The 15,985-nt window shown below is 35.9% G+C and overlaps 1 protein-coding gene across 3 annotated transcripts in view; it reads left to right on the top strand.

Annotated features, from left to right (window-relative positions):
- Positions 1-4,480: 4,480 nt before the first annotated feature.
- Positions 4,481-15,985, top strand: part of JAKMIP2 (janus kinase and microtubule interacting protein 2) — a 192,501-nt gene continuing 180,996 nt past the window's right edge. For all 3 annotated transcript variants that reach the window (XM_021664916.2, XM_064366494.1, XM_021664915.2), the window contains exon 1: positions 4,481-4,799. The gene's annotated coding sequence lies outside the window, so the exon portion shown is untranslated. The remainder of the gene's footprint in view (positions 4,800-15,985) is intronic.

The raw sequence follows: 15,985 nt of genomic DNA, 5'->3' as shown, positions 1-15,985 counted from the left end.
ATAGGAGAGTTCTTTATATTTGTGTACTGAAACTATTGACAAAGGACATACAATGAGGTCAGAATGAGATCCTTATTCTTAGCAAACTCAAGAAGACCCTTACTGCTTACATTTAAAGTTCTCTGTAAATATATAACGTATTAATAATCTCTTATAAAGGAGGCAGAAGATAAAGAGCAGTCACTTATGAATGCCTTTGTTTTTGCCTTCTTTTGGGGGAAATCAGGCTTTTGACTAAGTGTGAGATAAGTATCTTCAGAATTCCTCATTATCTATTGACAGCTGGTCTGCAGCCATAACAGCAAGCTTTTAGAATAATCCCAAGTGATCTGAGTGACTTGGAAACATCCAGAAAAATGTGCTGGGCATAACCATAGTTAATAACATTGTGTTTATAAGAATATTGATATTACTTATCATTTATTACATGCCAGGTACTCCTTAACATTTTGCACACACAAACTTCAAAAACAACTCAATAGGACCACAGACTTTCAACAACCCGGGGAGTGATCTTGGAAGCAGATCCCTGAACTCAGTCAAGACTTCATATGAGACTGCAACCACAGCCAACTGTTTAACTACAGCCTCATGGAAGACTCTGAGCCAGAAGCTGTGAGCTAAGCCACTCCCAGATTTCTGCCCCACAGACACTATGAGATACTAAATGATTATTTCACAGTGCAAACAAATCACACAGAACAAGAACTAAGTAGGGTAGGTACTGCAATAATGTCATACAGATAAAGAAACTGAGCCATAAAGAAATAAGACAACTTCTCCAAGGTCACTCAGAGAGGAATGGTAAAGCCTGGACTCAATCAGCAAGTCTGTCTCTAGAGCCCACACTTTATAGCTTCCTCCCATTATACTGTGTTATCTCCTGAAATTTTAATGCCACTTTTGGAGCCAAGACCTGTGCCCTGTGCTTTTTCAGACATCTCACAGAATTCAGAAGTCAAAGTTGGAAAAGTCCCAGGAGAGGCAGACAGTTTGGTCACAATTAATACTATTCTTAGAAGAAAATCAGTGTTTCCCAAAAAACATCATGCCTACACAGTGAGGATATGTTAGATGACTTCAAACATGTTAGATGACTTCATACATGAGCGAACATTTTTATTTTAATAACTATGTATTTTTAAAATCTGTGTCAGGTAAACATTATGTTAATATGCATGTGTGCTAAATAAGGTAACTAGTATAATTATCTCAGAATTTAATTGTGAGAAATATCAACAGTATATATCCGAACAAACTGTATTATTATAAATTACAGAACCATGATTCAATGAAGAAAGTTGTTCCTTTATTGATTTACTGGTTTATTCTTCAACAAATATTTATTGGGCACCTAATATAGCCCAGACACTAGTCATACATAAAGAAATAAAAATTGCTGCCCTCTCATAGTTTACATTCTAACAGGAAGAAACAAATAAAGAAATTTAATAGCACACAAAAAATACAGTATATTACTAATATATAATATAGTAGTAATGCTATACATCATATTATAGTATAGCATACCACGTTAAACTATGTTATATGATAACATACTGTATTATATTATCATATAGTATATTATAACATACTGTATTATATTATCATATAGTATATTATTAATTTTATATATAGTATATAGAAAAATAGCATGGTAAGAGAGGGGATAGTAAAAGAGAGGTGTGAATTTTTTTCTTTTTAAATTAAAAATTATTATAAATAAAGTTGAAGTCTTTGTTTTACTAAAAAAACTAAGAATTTGTTTTCATTTCCTTCCTATGGGTCCATTATCTCTTTCTTTTTTTTTTTTTTTGAGATGGAGTTTTAGTCTCATTGCCCAGACTGGAGTGCAAATAGCGTGACCTCAGCTCACTGCAACCTCCGCCTTCCAGTTTCAAGTGATGCTCCTGCCTCACCCTACCAAGTAGCTGGGATTACAGGAGCCCACCACCACACCCAGCTAATTTTTGTATTTTTAGTAGAGCCAGGTTTACACCATGTTGACCAGGCTGGTCTTGAACTCCTGACCTCGTAATCCACCTGCTTCAGCCTCCCAAAGTGCTGGGATTACAGACATGAGCCACTGGGCCTGGACCGTCATCTTTACCATGTCAATTTTCATTTATGTTTTCCTGAAGTCAGAGACAAATTTCACTTAAAAATGAATAAATAACAAATCAAGTAAATCATACAAAATTGCAATAAATAAGGGAAAACTATTATTAAGTAATGATAACAGTGCTACCTGGATGTGACCAAAAAGAAATGAGAAAGTCGTATTTGAATGGTTAAATTGGAGACTTCTTCAAATAGGAAATACCAAACTTTTCTCTCCACCAATTGACTCCTGACCAATTGTTTTATGTTGATGGGAGGAGAGAAGAAAACCAGAATCCCTCACCCTTAGCCAGTCAGCTCCTAGAGCAAAGGATGAAATGCTGTGTGGAGGGTTCTGTCATCTAGTGTGTCACAGCTTCTACAGACTGTAGCTTCCTGCCCTGCTTACTTACAAGACCATCCCTGCGGAGAAGATAAAATACACGAATGCAAAAAGAAGTGAGGTGATCACAACCTATTCCTTTATGCTACACATCACACATATGTGATGTTGACTTGGAAGTATGTGCAGGCTGTGTGGCTGCTGAGGCTTTGACAGAAGGCAGGGGACACTAGCTGCACAAAGCAGGATGCAGGCTTTCCCACCAAGTGGATGGGAAGCCAGGGTCAAGTGCTGGGGAAGAGCTGCAACTCTTTCCCCCATTACCTAGTTATCTTCAAGTCAGTTTTATTAGAATAAGCTCCTGACATCCAGAGTGACACCATGCAGGAAAACGTCCATCTTCTCATGGTTTAATATTAGTTACTTACAAATGTGTAACAAGTAACTGTAGCTACATTTATTGAATATTTTCTATCTGCTAAACACTGTACATTTTACACACATCACCTAGTTTAATTTTTATAATGACTTATGAAATTCTATGATTATTTCTTTTTACAGATGAAGAATCATAGATTTGAGGAAGTTTATATATATGTTCCAAATTATACCTATAGTAAATACTGGTACTAGGAATGGAGCCAAGATCGTCTGACTCTGAAACTTGTGTTAATGCCATTTGAACCTGTAAATAGCTCTGTGGATTAAGAACAAAGATTATTTCCTTTTACGGAGGAGTGGCAGAAAAGTGTAGTGGTCAGGAGAGCAAATGTGAGTGCTCTAAGAGTCCATTTTAATTCTGGCTCTGTCGTTTATCAGTTGTGAATTTGGGAAATGTATCTAACGCCTCTGAGATCTACAATGTCCTCCAATATCTAAACACGTAGAGCATTCAATCTCTTAGGGCCTCTCTGCCTTTGCCATCATCACCATGGCTATCACGTATTTTGCGTTTTCTCACTTAATTTTTTCTCCTACCTGAAATTGCCACGTTATTCCCCTTAAACCCTTAGATTAAGAGGTGGCTACTACTATGCCACAATAGTAATATTTATTGTACACTGTATGCTTACTACATGCTAAGTGTTCTTAGCACATTATCTCATTCAACCTTTACAACGCCTGCATGAGATAAATACTAGTGTCATCTGTAATGTATAGTTAGAGACAGAACTTGCCTAGAACCCGACACTACTGATTTCACTTCCCCTTTTCACACCCACCACCCTGAATACCAACTGACTTCGGAACTCCGAAAGGGCATCCATGAAAATGGCAGGAAGTGTCTGCAGGAAATGGAACGCTCCAGGAGTTTGACACTAAGAAAGATTGGGAACTGTCCACCAACTGGTGCTACCGAGAATAGTGGTTGTTGAAAGGAATTTCAGTCTCCTCTATCCCAACTTACTTTTCCTCAGGGAAGTGTCAAATACCTCCAGGTCTTCTTCAGAAGGCAGCTGGAAAAACAGTAAACCAAGTAACTCACCTGAGAACAAGCCGGGAGTAGTGCAAAGGAATCAACCAGACTCTTAATTTACTACAAAGTCCAGTCACTCTGTTTGCTTTCTAACAACCTTGTTGCCTGGTATTGAGTAAAAGATGCTATAAAGGACCAACACGTTTGGAAGTAATAATAATCTGCTGTCATGCGACATAATTTTCTCCACATTTGTTATCATTTATCTGATGGTAAATTTCGTGCATTTTATTGGAAAACCACAGAAAATGAATAAAACAGCTAAGCTGTTTCGTATGTTTCGACCTAGATTTCAATTAAATTTTAATTATTCTCGTCCCGTGCCTATCCACCCTCTCCCCATTTTTTAAAAGACCTGGAGTCCAGGGTAGGAGAGATCAAGAACATCCCAGAGGGTAGCAGCACAAATTCGCTCCCCTCCAGACCCTGCAGCTTGCTTCGCCCATCTCCCCTCCCCCTTAGCTTGGTCGCTTATCATTGGTCATTGCCATGGCAACCAGCAGCTGCCGGCCCAGCAGCCTCTACCGCAGCAGGGGTGGGGCACTGGGGGAGGGGGAGAGAGAGGAGGAGCCAGAGGAGGTGTCTGCTGCAAGTTCCTGGCTGCTTCCGAGCTCACCCCATCCTCCGAGAGGGAGGAGGCCCAACTGGTGATGCTGCTGCTGCTGCCGCCGCCGCCGCCGCCGCCTCTATTGCTGATACTCTAGTGGAGCTGGAAGGGTGGTTCCTATTCGCACCATCGCCAACCAGAGACAGAGGGAAAAAAAAACGGCAGCCGCTGCTGATGTTGGGTTCGGAGGCTGCATCCGACTCGGTCACAAGGAAAATGGATTCAGTTTGCATCTCTCCCTCCTTTAAACAGCTTCTCCGAGTCTCAGCATGGTGAGTAGGAAACAGTAGGGCTCCCTTCTTGGTTTAGTGTGTTATTATTTGACCTGTGTATACATTTCTGGCCTGAACTTGAACAATGACTCCCGTGCCTCAGACTAGGAGCGGGAGATGTGGAGACAGAGATGAGGATGGAGGGAGAGGAAGGTTGCCAGGAAGATAGAAGTGAGAAGGCAACCGCTTGTGTTGAAAAAAAAAAAAAAAAAAAAAAAATGATGTTCTGATTTTATCTCTAACTGGCTGAGAATGCAGACTGAGCCACTTGGTGCCTTTTTTCCTAAGCTTAGCAACAGCATCAGAGGTTGGAAAAGGAGCTAACAACAAGAAGAGGGTGTTATTGAAAGGAATCATTTCATTTGCAGCTCTCACATACAGGGTTGGGCCTTCTTCAGAAATACATTTGGTGTCTCATAAGCTTTCCAGACTCATGATAAGCTGTTTTTGCTTATTTCATTGATTGTTTAGAAAAAGTGGCCCCAGAATTCGACATTCTATTTTATATTCTAATGTACTCTTGTTGAGAAATCATTTGACAGAACCAGTTTTATTTTATACATAGATTTGATTGTGAACTTATACATGTATATCTTATAGATATACATATCATATATACACGTTACTTAGCATTTATATTGCATTTATGGAAGATATTTATACGTAGAATGTGCTTTGCAATCATTTTTTGGGTTAGATATGTCCTTGCATGCCTGAAAGTAATTGCATGTTTTTGAAACTATGCTTCTGGTTTGTATTATTATTCATTGGCTTCATTTGGATTAATGTGAAATTTACTCTTGTTATTGTCTCTTAATTTTATTGTAACCAATTGGAAGAGATGCCTATCATTTGATCTGTATCATAGAACTAGATGCAAATTCATAGCCTGCCTCTTTATTTTTAATTGGGTTTGTAGGAGGTGATATTGAGGACTCCAAATTTAAAATGATGGGAAAAGGAGGCGGCTTGTGGTATTATTTTGTTTCTAGCGTCTTGCCAAATGAACGTTTGAGCAAATCAGTTTTCTGGAAATGCCACCCAACCTTTTCATGTTTGTGCCTTGTGTCCCAGGAAGCACAGCTAAGCTGAAAGGTGAAATGCATTCATTTTATTTAATAGTGCTGCTATCTGCTGTTCATTCCTTCAGTATCCAGGCACCATTTTATAGTTCTCTCAAATGTTGTATTATGGGTCTCCTTCTGCAAATGATTAAGGAGGAAAGTAGGATTGTTTTGAAAATCTAGGTATTCCCAAGTACCCTAGCCCAGCCATTTCTAAATTAGTCTGCTTATACAATGAAATGAAACCAGAGAGTGAGCCAAGCTGAGCAGGAGAATGTGTGTCTTGTAGCTGAAATGGGGGGCTATTGTAGTTTACAAATGCTTACTGGGATCTGCTTGACCTTTTATTATGTCAAGGCTTTAAGGCAGCTCAGGAGACTAAAGATGCCAGAGATGAGGAGGTTCCATTCCCACCCAGGATAATGGATTTCATTGAATTAAAGCTAGAAAAATTTTTGTAGGTAAAATGTATTAGTAATGTTACATTCACCACATGGGCTATTATAGTTTTATCCATTAATCTCTTCTCTAACAACATCATTGTTAGTACAGACATTTTTTACAATGTAAAATAACAATTGTTTGGGGCTTTAGCCTTGCATATATTCTACATACACCTCCACCCACATTTATAATTTTCATATGTATTTGAAACAGGTTTAAAGTTTAATTTCTCTGAGAATAATTGTTCTATTTGGTTTATACTTGGGAAGGGGCCTTAGTGACTTAATTGTGCATTTGCTCATAGCATGCCATATATTATAGATCCACAGCTTTGTAAACTCCTGCTACCATGCGCCTAATTGTAACAACTATATGAAGTAGGGCAAGGAAAGAGATACTGGACTTGTATGTTATAACAAAATTGTATAATACATTGCATCCTGAATCTTTCAGTGATAATTCTTGACTTCCAAAAATTAAAATGTTAGATACGTCTATAGTACACTTAAAAAAATTATGATTTGTACTAGTTGACCCCATTTCATGAAATGAAAGCAGATATCCTGGGGCTTTGTTTTTGTTTCTTTTTTGTTGAGTTTTTGTTTGGATGTGATTTTTATAGGCAAAGTTGGTACAGTTCAAACAGAGGCAAATCCCTTAGGCCATGTGCTTAAAACTCCTTGTAGATAGCCTGTTTCTGCCAAGTGTCAGCTATTACCCTGATAGAAATACAGGTCTAGCTTTTGACCCCACAATTTAAGACGATTATATGGCCTTTGCTAAGGGGCCACAGAAAAGTGAAGTATGTTTTAAGCACTAAAAGTTGAACTCTCTGAGGAAAGATTTTTTAAAAACTAGGATTATTTCATTTGGAGAAGAGAAAACTAATTGTTTCAGATAAGCTGAACATGGGGCATAAGCATAGGACATTGTTTATTGCTATTTTTTGGAACCTCAAATATGGTCAATGGGCTTCAACTTTATGAGGAATTATGAAGATTAGAAATATAAAATTGTAGAAGTTCCTCATTGTAAATGTGAGTAGTCAACTGGCTAATCAGATAAAGCAGTACACTCTTTTCTCATCAAAACCTCCATAAGTATGACCTAGATATGCATTTGTCTAGGATGGACTAGATTTCCTTCTCAAGAACTTCTCTTGCTTTTTCTAGAGAACATCATTTATTTAAGAGAGTATGTTCATTGTTTAAGATCAGGCACTTCTAGATTATAACAGTAAGACTCCATTTTGTAGTTGGCTTCTAAATTACAAGATCTAGGTATTTGTAAAGAAACTGACTGATTGTATTCCTAGAGAAATTTACATGTAATTCTGCCAGAATGCAGGAAACTGAAAATTAACCTGTTCATAGAGGGCTTTCTCAGCAACTTTTTGGAGTGTGATGTCAAATATCTATATTAAGATTATTTTCTGTTGTATGGTTAATTTTGAAAAATGTAATGTGGTATTTAAGGGGGTCTTGACACAAAACAATTCAAGAGCCATCAAGTTGATTTTTTAAAAAAAAACAAATTTTTTGAAAGATATGTACAAATTAATGCTTAAATGTGCTGTTTAACAAACTAATCTACCACTCAAACACTATCTTAAAAATGTCATTCATGTTGGAATATTGAAGTTAAATATTTTGATTGGTATGTAAGCCTTAGTAAAACTTGTTTTAATTAAGACACACATTAATTACTTTCTCACTTTGTAATAGGATATTTCTTATTTCAAGTGACTTTAGAACATATTTTTATTTTATCTACCTTCTGCGAGTTGGCTTCAGAATGACTTAGACAATATTTGGAGAGTAAAACAGTTTTCTACATTTATTTTTGGTTCATCAAAAGTTAATGCTTTGTTTCTCATGGTTGGAGCCTTATTGTGGAAGTTTTAACATAAATAACACAATAATGGGCTTTTACTGAAATAAAAAGTTAGGTTTATACTTGGTTGTTACTCTTTGAAGTCTGTTACAATTCCCTCTGTTTACACATTCCACTGTTATTCTATCAAGGGAAAATGTGCTTTCAAACAGGATAAATTAATCAATTAACTAACAACTATTTGTAGAGCTTTTATATGACTAGCAGACTTTGCATATGTTAGCAACAAAGAATTTCCTTGGAGAATATAAGATATACACCCATGAAATAGTTAATGATGAAAATAATATAGTTGTAATTAGTACCATCACTTCACCTTATATTAATACAATTTTATATAATTCTGTCATTTTTCCATTCTCTATTTTTCACTTTATATTCTATCAATTTCAGTTTCTATTCTATCATTTTAATTCAATCATATTAGCAAAGCTAGTGTCATAACAACTATTTAAAATAAATGGGAACAGATTTAGGGAGGTTAGACTTGTCCAAATTTGTGTTTGGTAAATGGTGTAACAGGATGGATCACTAATTTCATGAGTACAAACTACCATAGTAGAAAGGTAGTGAATTATCTTACCAATTTGAATTTTAATTGGTAAAATAATTTTAATTCAATTTACTAATCTGCATTGTGTGGCTCATTTTATTTGACTATTTCAGGTACCATAATTTGTTCTTTGGACCTACTGAATTTGGCAAAAAAAAAAAATGGCTCACACAAAAAAAGTATTTTAGAGAAAATCTAGCCTTCTTGATATTTCAGAAAAACCTAGAAGCATTTGTTTGCCTGAAAATCAGAACTTTGTTGGACTGATACGCACTTATTTTATAGATAGATATTGTTGTTATTTTTAATGACATAGCGGTTAGGAGGTCACCATTTTTCTGTGCTTAGGATCAGATTAAAATCCTGTAGGTCCTGAACCTTGAAAAAAGTTATGCCATTCCTACCTATATGTCCTAATTATCTTTCCACCTACACATTCTTAAAAGTAAAAATGATATTGTCATAAAATAAGTGCACATCAGTTCAACGATTTTCTGATTATTTTCTCTGAACAAATGCTTTTACATTTTTCTGAAATATCAAAAATATTTATTTGTTTTTCAAATATTCTAATTTCTGCTGTCTCTTTTTCTTCATTAATGACCTAGCCACATACTGGTGTGACTATTTGGTAATTCAGCCCTGGCCAAATAGCAAATCATGGCATCTGAACTATATTTCTACGTTTGTAAAAAGTGTCCTTTATAATTAATTAGCATGCAGTAAAAATGAGACCTGTCACACTAAAAAAAATCTTCTTTAAATCATTATTCACTACTACAAGTAAATTCTGTGGCTTAAAGTTTTTTTATATTTAAAAATAATACATCCTGATCGTGGAAAATGATAACACAGAAATATGTAAAAGGAAAATGAGAACCACTCATAAGCCTACCATCAAGAAATCATTACTGTTAGCATTTCAAAATATTTCCTTTTATATCCTTCTATGTAGACACATAGAAACACATGCAGACACACAGTTTCATAAACGGACCATACTCCAGGCATTGTTTTATACTGCTTTTGCTTTATGTGTAGTGGCCATCTATCTATGTCAACAAATATGTCTCTACTGAATTTTAAATTTCCTTGTACATTTTTTTGATGATTCAAGCTGTTTTTTCCTTTACGTGGGAGTCTTCACTCTTTACTTTTAAATACTGCTCATGATACAGGTAGACCCTGCTTGATTTAAAGCAGCTGTGAGTCAAGCATTATATTCAGGAAATATGAACTCTGTTACCCTGACCTGCCACTGCATCTTACAATGGGTATTAAATTAACCTTGGTCATTCCTTGTCTGCTGGTAATGAATAAGTTCTGAATCCAAGGCAGTGAAATCCCTGTTGGAGTCACTAGGAATTTCTCCAGGTGCGTGCATCAGCAGCAATTAAAAACCAAAAACTAAAACACATCTCTTTCAGATGCATGTTAGTTTTCCCCAGTGTGTTGTAGTGGTATGTCCTGTAGTTTAATTTTTTTAATTAATTAATTTATTATTATTATTATTTCAATAAGGTCTCGCTCTGATGCCCAGGCTAAAGTTCTGTGGCATGATCTCGGCTCACTGCAACCTCAACCTCCCAAATTCAAGTGATTCTTGTACCTTAGCCTCCAAAGTAGCTGGGACTACAGGTTCTCACCACCACTCCTGGCTAGTTTTTTATTTTTAGTAGAGACGAGATTTCACCATGTTGGCCAGGCTGGTTTCAAACTCCTTACCTCAAGTGGTCTGCCTGCCTGGGACTCCCAAAATACTGGGATTACAGGCAGGAGCCACCATGCCCTGCCTGTCCTATAGTTTTATCCTTGGTTAAGCAGCACAACTCCTTTATGGGAAGAAATTTAAATGACTTCTCAGAATAAACCAAGTGTATTAGTCCATTCTCACACTACTATAAGGACATACCCAATACCAAGTAATTTATAAAGGAAAGAGGTTTAATTGACTCACACTTCCTCAGGGCTGGGGAGGCCTCAGAAAAATTACAATCATGGCAGAAGGGGAAGCAAACATGTCCTTCTTCACATGGTGTCAAGAGGCAGAAGAATGAGAGCTGAGTGAAGGGGGAAGCCCCTTATAAATCCATCAGCTCACGAGAGAACTTACTATCATGTGACTAGAATGGGAAAAACCATCGCCAAGATTCAATTACCTCCCACTGGGTCCTTCCCACGACATGTGGGGATTATGGTAACAACAATTTAAGATGAGATTTGGGTGGGGACATGGCCAACCCATATCACCAAGATGTAGTTTTGCTATTTTTTCACTATTTTCATTATTTTATAATGAATTATTTCATTATTTCCTAGTGAATTCATGTGTATCTTAGTTTTCAAATCAAAACCCAGTCATTTGAGTCTTTCCCCTTTTTAAATGTGAATGGTTGACTCTTCTTAAACTTTAAGTCTGAACTTCAAACATAATGCCTTGGAAAGAATTCCCTAGGTGTATCTCCCCTATTACTCTCTCCAACCTGTGTGTTTCCTTCATAATATGTATCAAAAGTTGTAATTACAGAGCTATTTATTATTTGCTTTCCCTACTCATCACTAGAATGTAAACTCCATTAGGGCAGAAAATGAAACTGTGTTGTTCACCAATTGTAATGAATGCCTTGATACAACATGCATGCTCAGTAAAGACTATTTGACAGAGTGACAGAATGAATGAAAGAATGAGAGACCCCTAAAGGGTTCCTGGCCTAAGATTGTAAAGGAGACTTCAACTAATAGCTCTTTTGACTGTGATTCTCATTTTTTTAAATTTAACTGTAAAAACAAGATGAATCGTATTCATATCCTCAGGATATTGTTATGATTTTGATAAGGCAAAATCAGATTCTTAAAGGTAACATATCACAACACTTAACAATACATCATTAAAGACTGCTCACTACATGCTATGACATAAGTAAGAAAGGCTATGAACACTTCTGTGGCTCTTTTTATTTTCTATTAAAAATCAAATTGCAAGTCAGAAATAGTGATATCATTAACAAATACCTTTAATTCACTGTGATTAATTAAAATAGGTTAGTAATTTAATTATTATAAGCTCCAAATTACATGATACACACTCACAGCTATTGTGCTATTTTAGAAATCAACTCTACCGAATTCATTAATCATAAACAAATCATTCCATCGTCTCTCCGTCCAAAAATTAAGTTGAATCAGAAATGCATCTCACTCCAAAGGTAAATTAAGGCAGCATCATGCTTTCATGAAAGTTTTGAAATCAAATATAAAAAGAGTGACTTGAACAAGAGGGTTAGCTTAGCATACACAGGGACATGCCTTTGAACCTCTGAGGATAGTCATTTATATTCTAACCTGCTGATACGCTGCAACTTAAGTATGAGGAAAAAGCTTTTGTTGCCTTTCTTTGTTTGGAATCTAAATCAAGATCATGGCACTTACTGCAATTCTTGAATTTCTGGAGTTCAGCTGCAGTTAGAATATACATGGAAAACCAAATCTGACTGATTTTAGCTGACACTATGTGGTCAGAAAACCACTCAATATTATTTTCAAGAAGGGAATTTTGCTGAGATTATCCTGACTCTAAAAAGCCTGTGAGCATGTGCTTAGGAGAAGAGGGTGGTATTTTCATCATACCTTCTTTCCAAACTGGGAATGTTCCCCTGAAAAACGCTTACACCCACAGTAAAAACCAGGTAATTGTTTTTTACCTGCATTCCTTACCTGGCTTTTTCTTATGTAGCACTTCATGGAGAGAGATGTATTCCAAAAATAAACTGAGCTCTTACTCTGTAGTCATCACTGATCTATATTTAAGGCCCTTAACCCACTCATAGATCAAGCATACCTAATTTGAACTTAATTTCCAAAATAAAATTGTTAGTTTTTTTAAATGCAAAAACACTCATGAAAACAACTAGCCAGTATTTTAAATAAGTACCATTCTGTGAAATCTAGGCTATTGTGTCATTCTACCAATAAACCATTAAATGAAGAGCGAAATAGTCAACAAATTTTTATATGATTATAACCAATTTGGAGAATTTATATTAAAAAATCCATATGAGAATTCACATGAGAATTCACAAGCTGATAATTCTGCTAATTGACATTGGCGACACAGAGAGAAGGACTTAGATGTTTTGAAGATATTATAGACCCTCAACTTGCTTTCTTATGGATTTCTAGGTAATTCAGATAACGAAAATGCGTACTCTGGAATTACAGCTCTAGTTTCCTAAACCCAAAAGAAGGAATTATTCTGACCACTGGCTCAGACTCTGTCTCCTATTGTCTTTTAAGGAGTAATTTAAGTTGTAATTAATTAACCGTAAAATGGATTTTGTATTTTAGAGAACATATTATTTTTAGCTATATTATGAAAAACACCTGAATTTTGCCTTCTTTTTAAAGCACTTTATTAAATAAAATTATCTATAAAATTTAGAATATAGCGTATTTTGAGCCAGATGCTTAAAACATTTAGCAATAATGAAAAATAAGTCTCAGCTTTTTCAACACTGAAGTAACAAGGAATGCCTTCCCCCAATCAATTTTACATAGCAGGAATGCTTTACCTGTTTTGTTCTCTTCTTAGCTAGATGGTCCACATTTTTTACCTAGAGGGTGCAATGCTACACCCTGAAACAAGAGAAAGGAAAATATTAGCATACAAAAAGGGAAATCGATTGTTGCATCTGAGTGTGGGCTTTGGATTTTTGCTTTCTACAGGTTTAAAAGAGTTCAGTATCCAAATGCACACTTAAACATGCCTAATCCATACTAACACTCTTATGTGGAAAGATTTGACTACATATACTACCCAATCTCTTTTAACTATGGTATGTGATTTTATATTTTTCTCCTTTCATCCTACATATAGTTTTTAAAATCAAGCCTGAATGGTTTAGCCAAGGCCCCCGAAACATAGTAAAGAGACAAGATTAATATTTCTAGGCAGTCACTGGTCATTTGCTTACTGAACTTTCACTAACGTTTGTGTAGTTTGAAAACATGAGCTGTCTACCTTTATTTTGTATAATCCTCTCACTTTGAAACATTGATCTTTAACTCTGTAGTCAACTGTAATCGAAGCATAATTGATCAGTTCTCAGTTCACATGGTGCCATCACTAACCACATTCTTAGGGTGCTTAAGTGCTGTTTAATGACAGGATCCCTATGGCAGAGAATAGCTGATGAAGCAGTAGAAAAGCATTTCATTGGAGACAGACTTTCGCCAAAGATGCACTTTCCCCTGAGTAAATTTGAAAATTTTTTCAGACTTGATGCCGATTCATCTTTACTCTTTATAAGGTGTGGTGAGACCCATAGTTTAGAATTTTCTTTATAATTCAAGTATAATCATTTATTCCCGCAGTTAATGGGTTAGCTCTGACCTTCCTAATAAGAAGAATATCTGATATGCCCTGAATATGACAAGTATGAAAGGAACAAAACAGAACAACTTCCTTTCTAAAGTTATCCAGAAAACGAGAAAAAGACTTAAATTCTTTGAGCATCTGTTATGCATCTAGTATGCTGAATATTTTCATCCATGTCTGTTTTTGCAGTACTCACTGCAGGCTGGTGAAGTAGGCATTTTTATTCCCATTTTTCCAATAAAGATGAAGCTTTGATAGGTTAAATTTCCAACTCAAAGCCATTCAATTAGTGATTTTTTGAGCTGAGATAGAAAAAAAGTCTATCTGATTCTGTAGCACAGTGACTACAAACTGGTCTTATTGTTTACATGGCATAAATTCACACAACTCAAGGCTTTTTTGTTTTAATTTTTTTTTGTTTACAGTAAATGGCAGGAATTACAACAAGAATAGGTTTGGATGAGAGACTGAAATTTTGATTTGGTTGTCTGTTTCTATGCCCAATGGGTATTTTGTGTAGAGAGCCTGGATCCTATTGTCCTTCCCTTTTCCTTTTTGCTGTGGCTCACCAGAAATTGTGTTTGTCTATGTAAACCCATTTAGGACCTCTGATCCAGGTGGAGCAAAACTTCCATTTTTTAGAAGCCCTGTGGAGTCACTGTGCATAGTTAAATATACAGATATATGGATCACATATATATGATAAGTTAAATGTGACCTATCCCAACTGTGGAATAAAATGAAGCCCTTTAAACAGTATGTTGTAGAAAAATATTTCATGATATAGAAAAAATATGCAAGAGTTGTCTAAGTTTAAAAAAAAAGTCAAAAATCAAAAGATAGAATTCAATCCCAATTTTGTGAAAAGAAAATTACACGAACATACATACATATATTTTAAAGGGCCAAAATAGTGCCAATCAAAATATTAACAGGAATTCATTCTAGGTGGTAAGTTTATGAGAAATTTTTTCTCTGACTTCTCTGGTTTCTAAATTTACTAAAATGCCTTTTACTTCTTTAATTAGCAAAATGTGGTAAATATTTTTAAGGAAAGATGTTGATATCAAAGTGTTTAAATCATGCACCAACCCAAGTATTTGAGTACCCAGTTTTGCTCCACCTGGGTCAGCAGCTCCATCTGGTTTTCAGAGACAAACACAGTGTTTCTGGTGAGTCCCAGACAGAAGGAAAAGGCAAGGAGGATAGGATCCAGATGCTCTATACAAAATACCTATTGAGTGTCCTTATATTTTGAAAACAAAGATCTTGTCTCAAAAAAGTTTCAAACCCAATGATATAATCAATGCAATTACCATTCTGTGTACCTAATTTCTTTAAAAACTAAAAATTTCAATTCTCACTGGAATATTCAGCATCCTATTTTCATTAGTCTCTAGTGATTTTAGTTCATAGTAATTATTAGAATACATGATAATAAGACAAAAATCCAGGTTTAATATTATGTGGCTCAGTCATAATCCATTTTTATTGAAAAGCTCTAACAAGGATTATTACGTGACAGGACAAAAACCCATCCAAATTCTGTGGAATTCTGAGCTTTTTCCCTCTGGGAGGTATGCACAGTCATCCTTATCATGAAGGATCTGCTTACACCTTTGCTGCCCTCTCTGTGGTTTAGGTGAAATGAAATCTTTCTCTTCTTGGGCCTAATAATCGTGATGACAATGAGGATGAGGATGAGAGTGACATCTTGTACTTTGAGGGTGGGGTCTAGAGGGGCACAGCTTCAGGGAGGATTGTGTGAGTGGCACCTCCCTGAGTTGTACAAACGAGGAGTACTGAATGAGCACCTGCTGTGTGTCAGGCAAAGTTCTGATCACTTAGCATAGTATCT

This window comes from Aotus nancymaae, unplaced genomic scaffold, assembly GCF_030222135.1.
Source record: "Aotus nancymaae isolate 86718 unplaced genomic scaffold, 86718_ANA_hifiasm-v0.15.2.pri h1tg000064l_1, whole genome shotgun sequence".
Taxonomy (NCBI): Eukaryota; Metazoa; Chordata; class Mammalia; order Primates; family Aotidae; genus Aotus; species Aotus nancymaae.
This window is presented reverse-complemented; position numbering and strand designations above follow the sequence as displayed.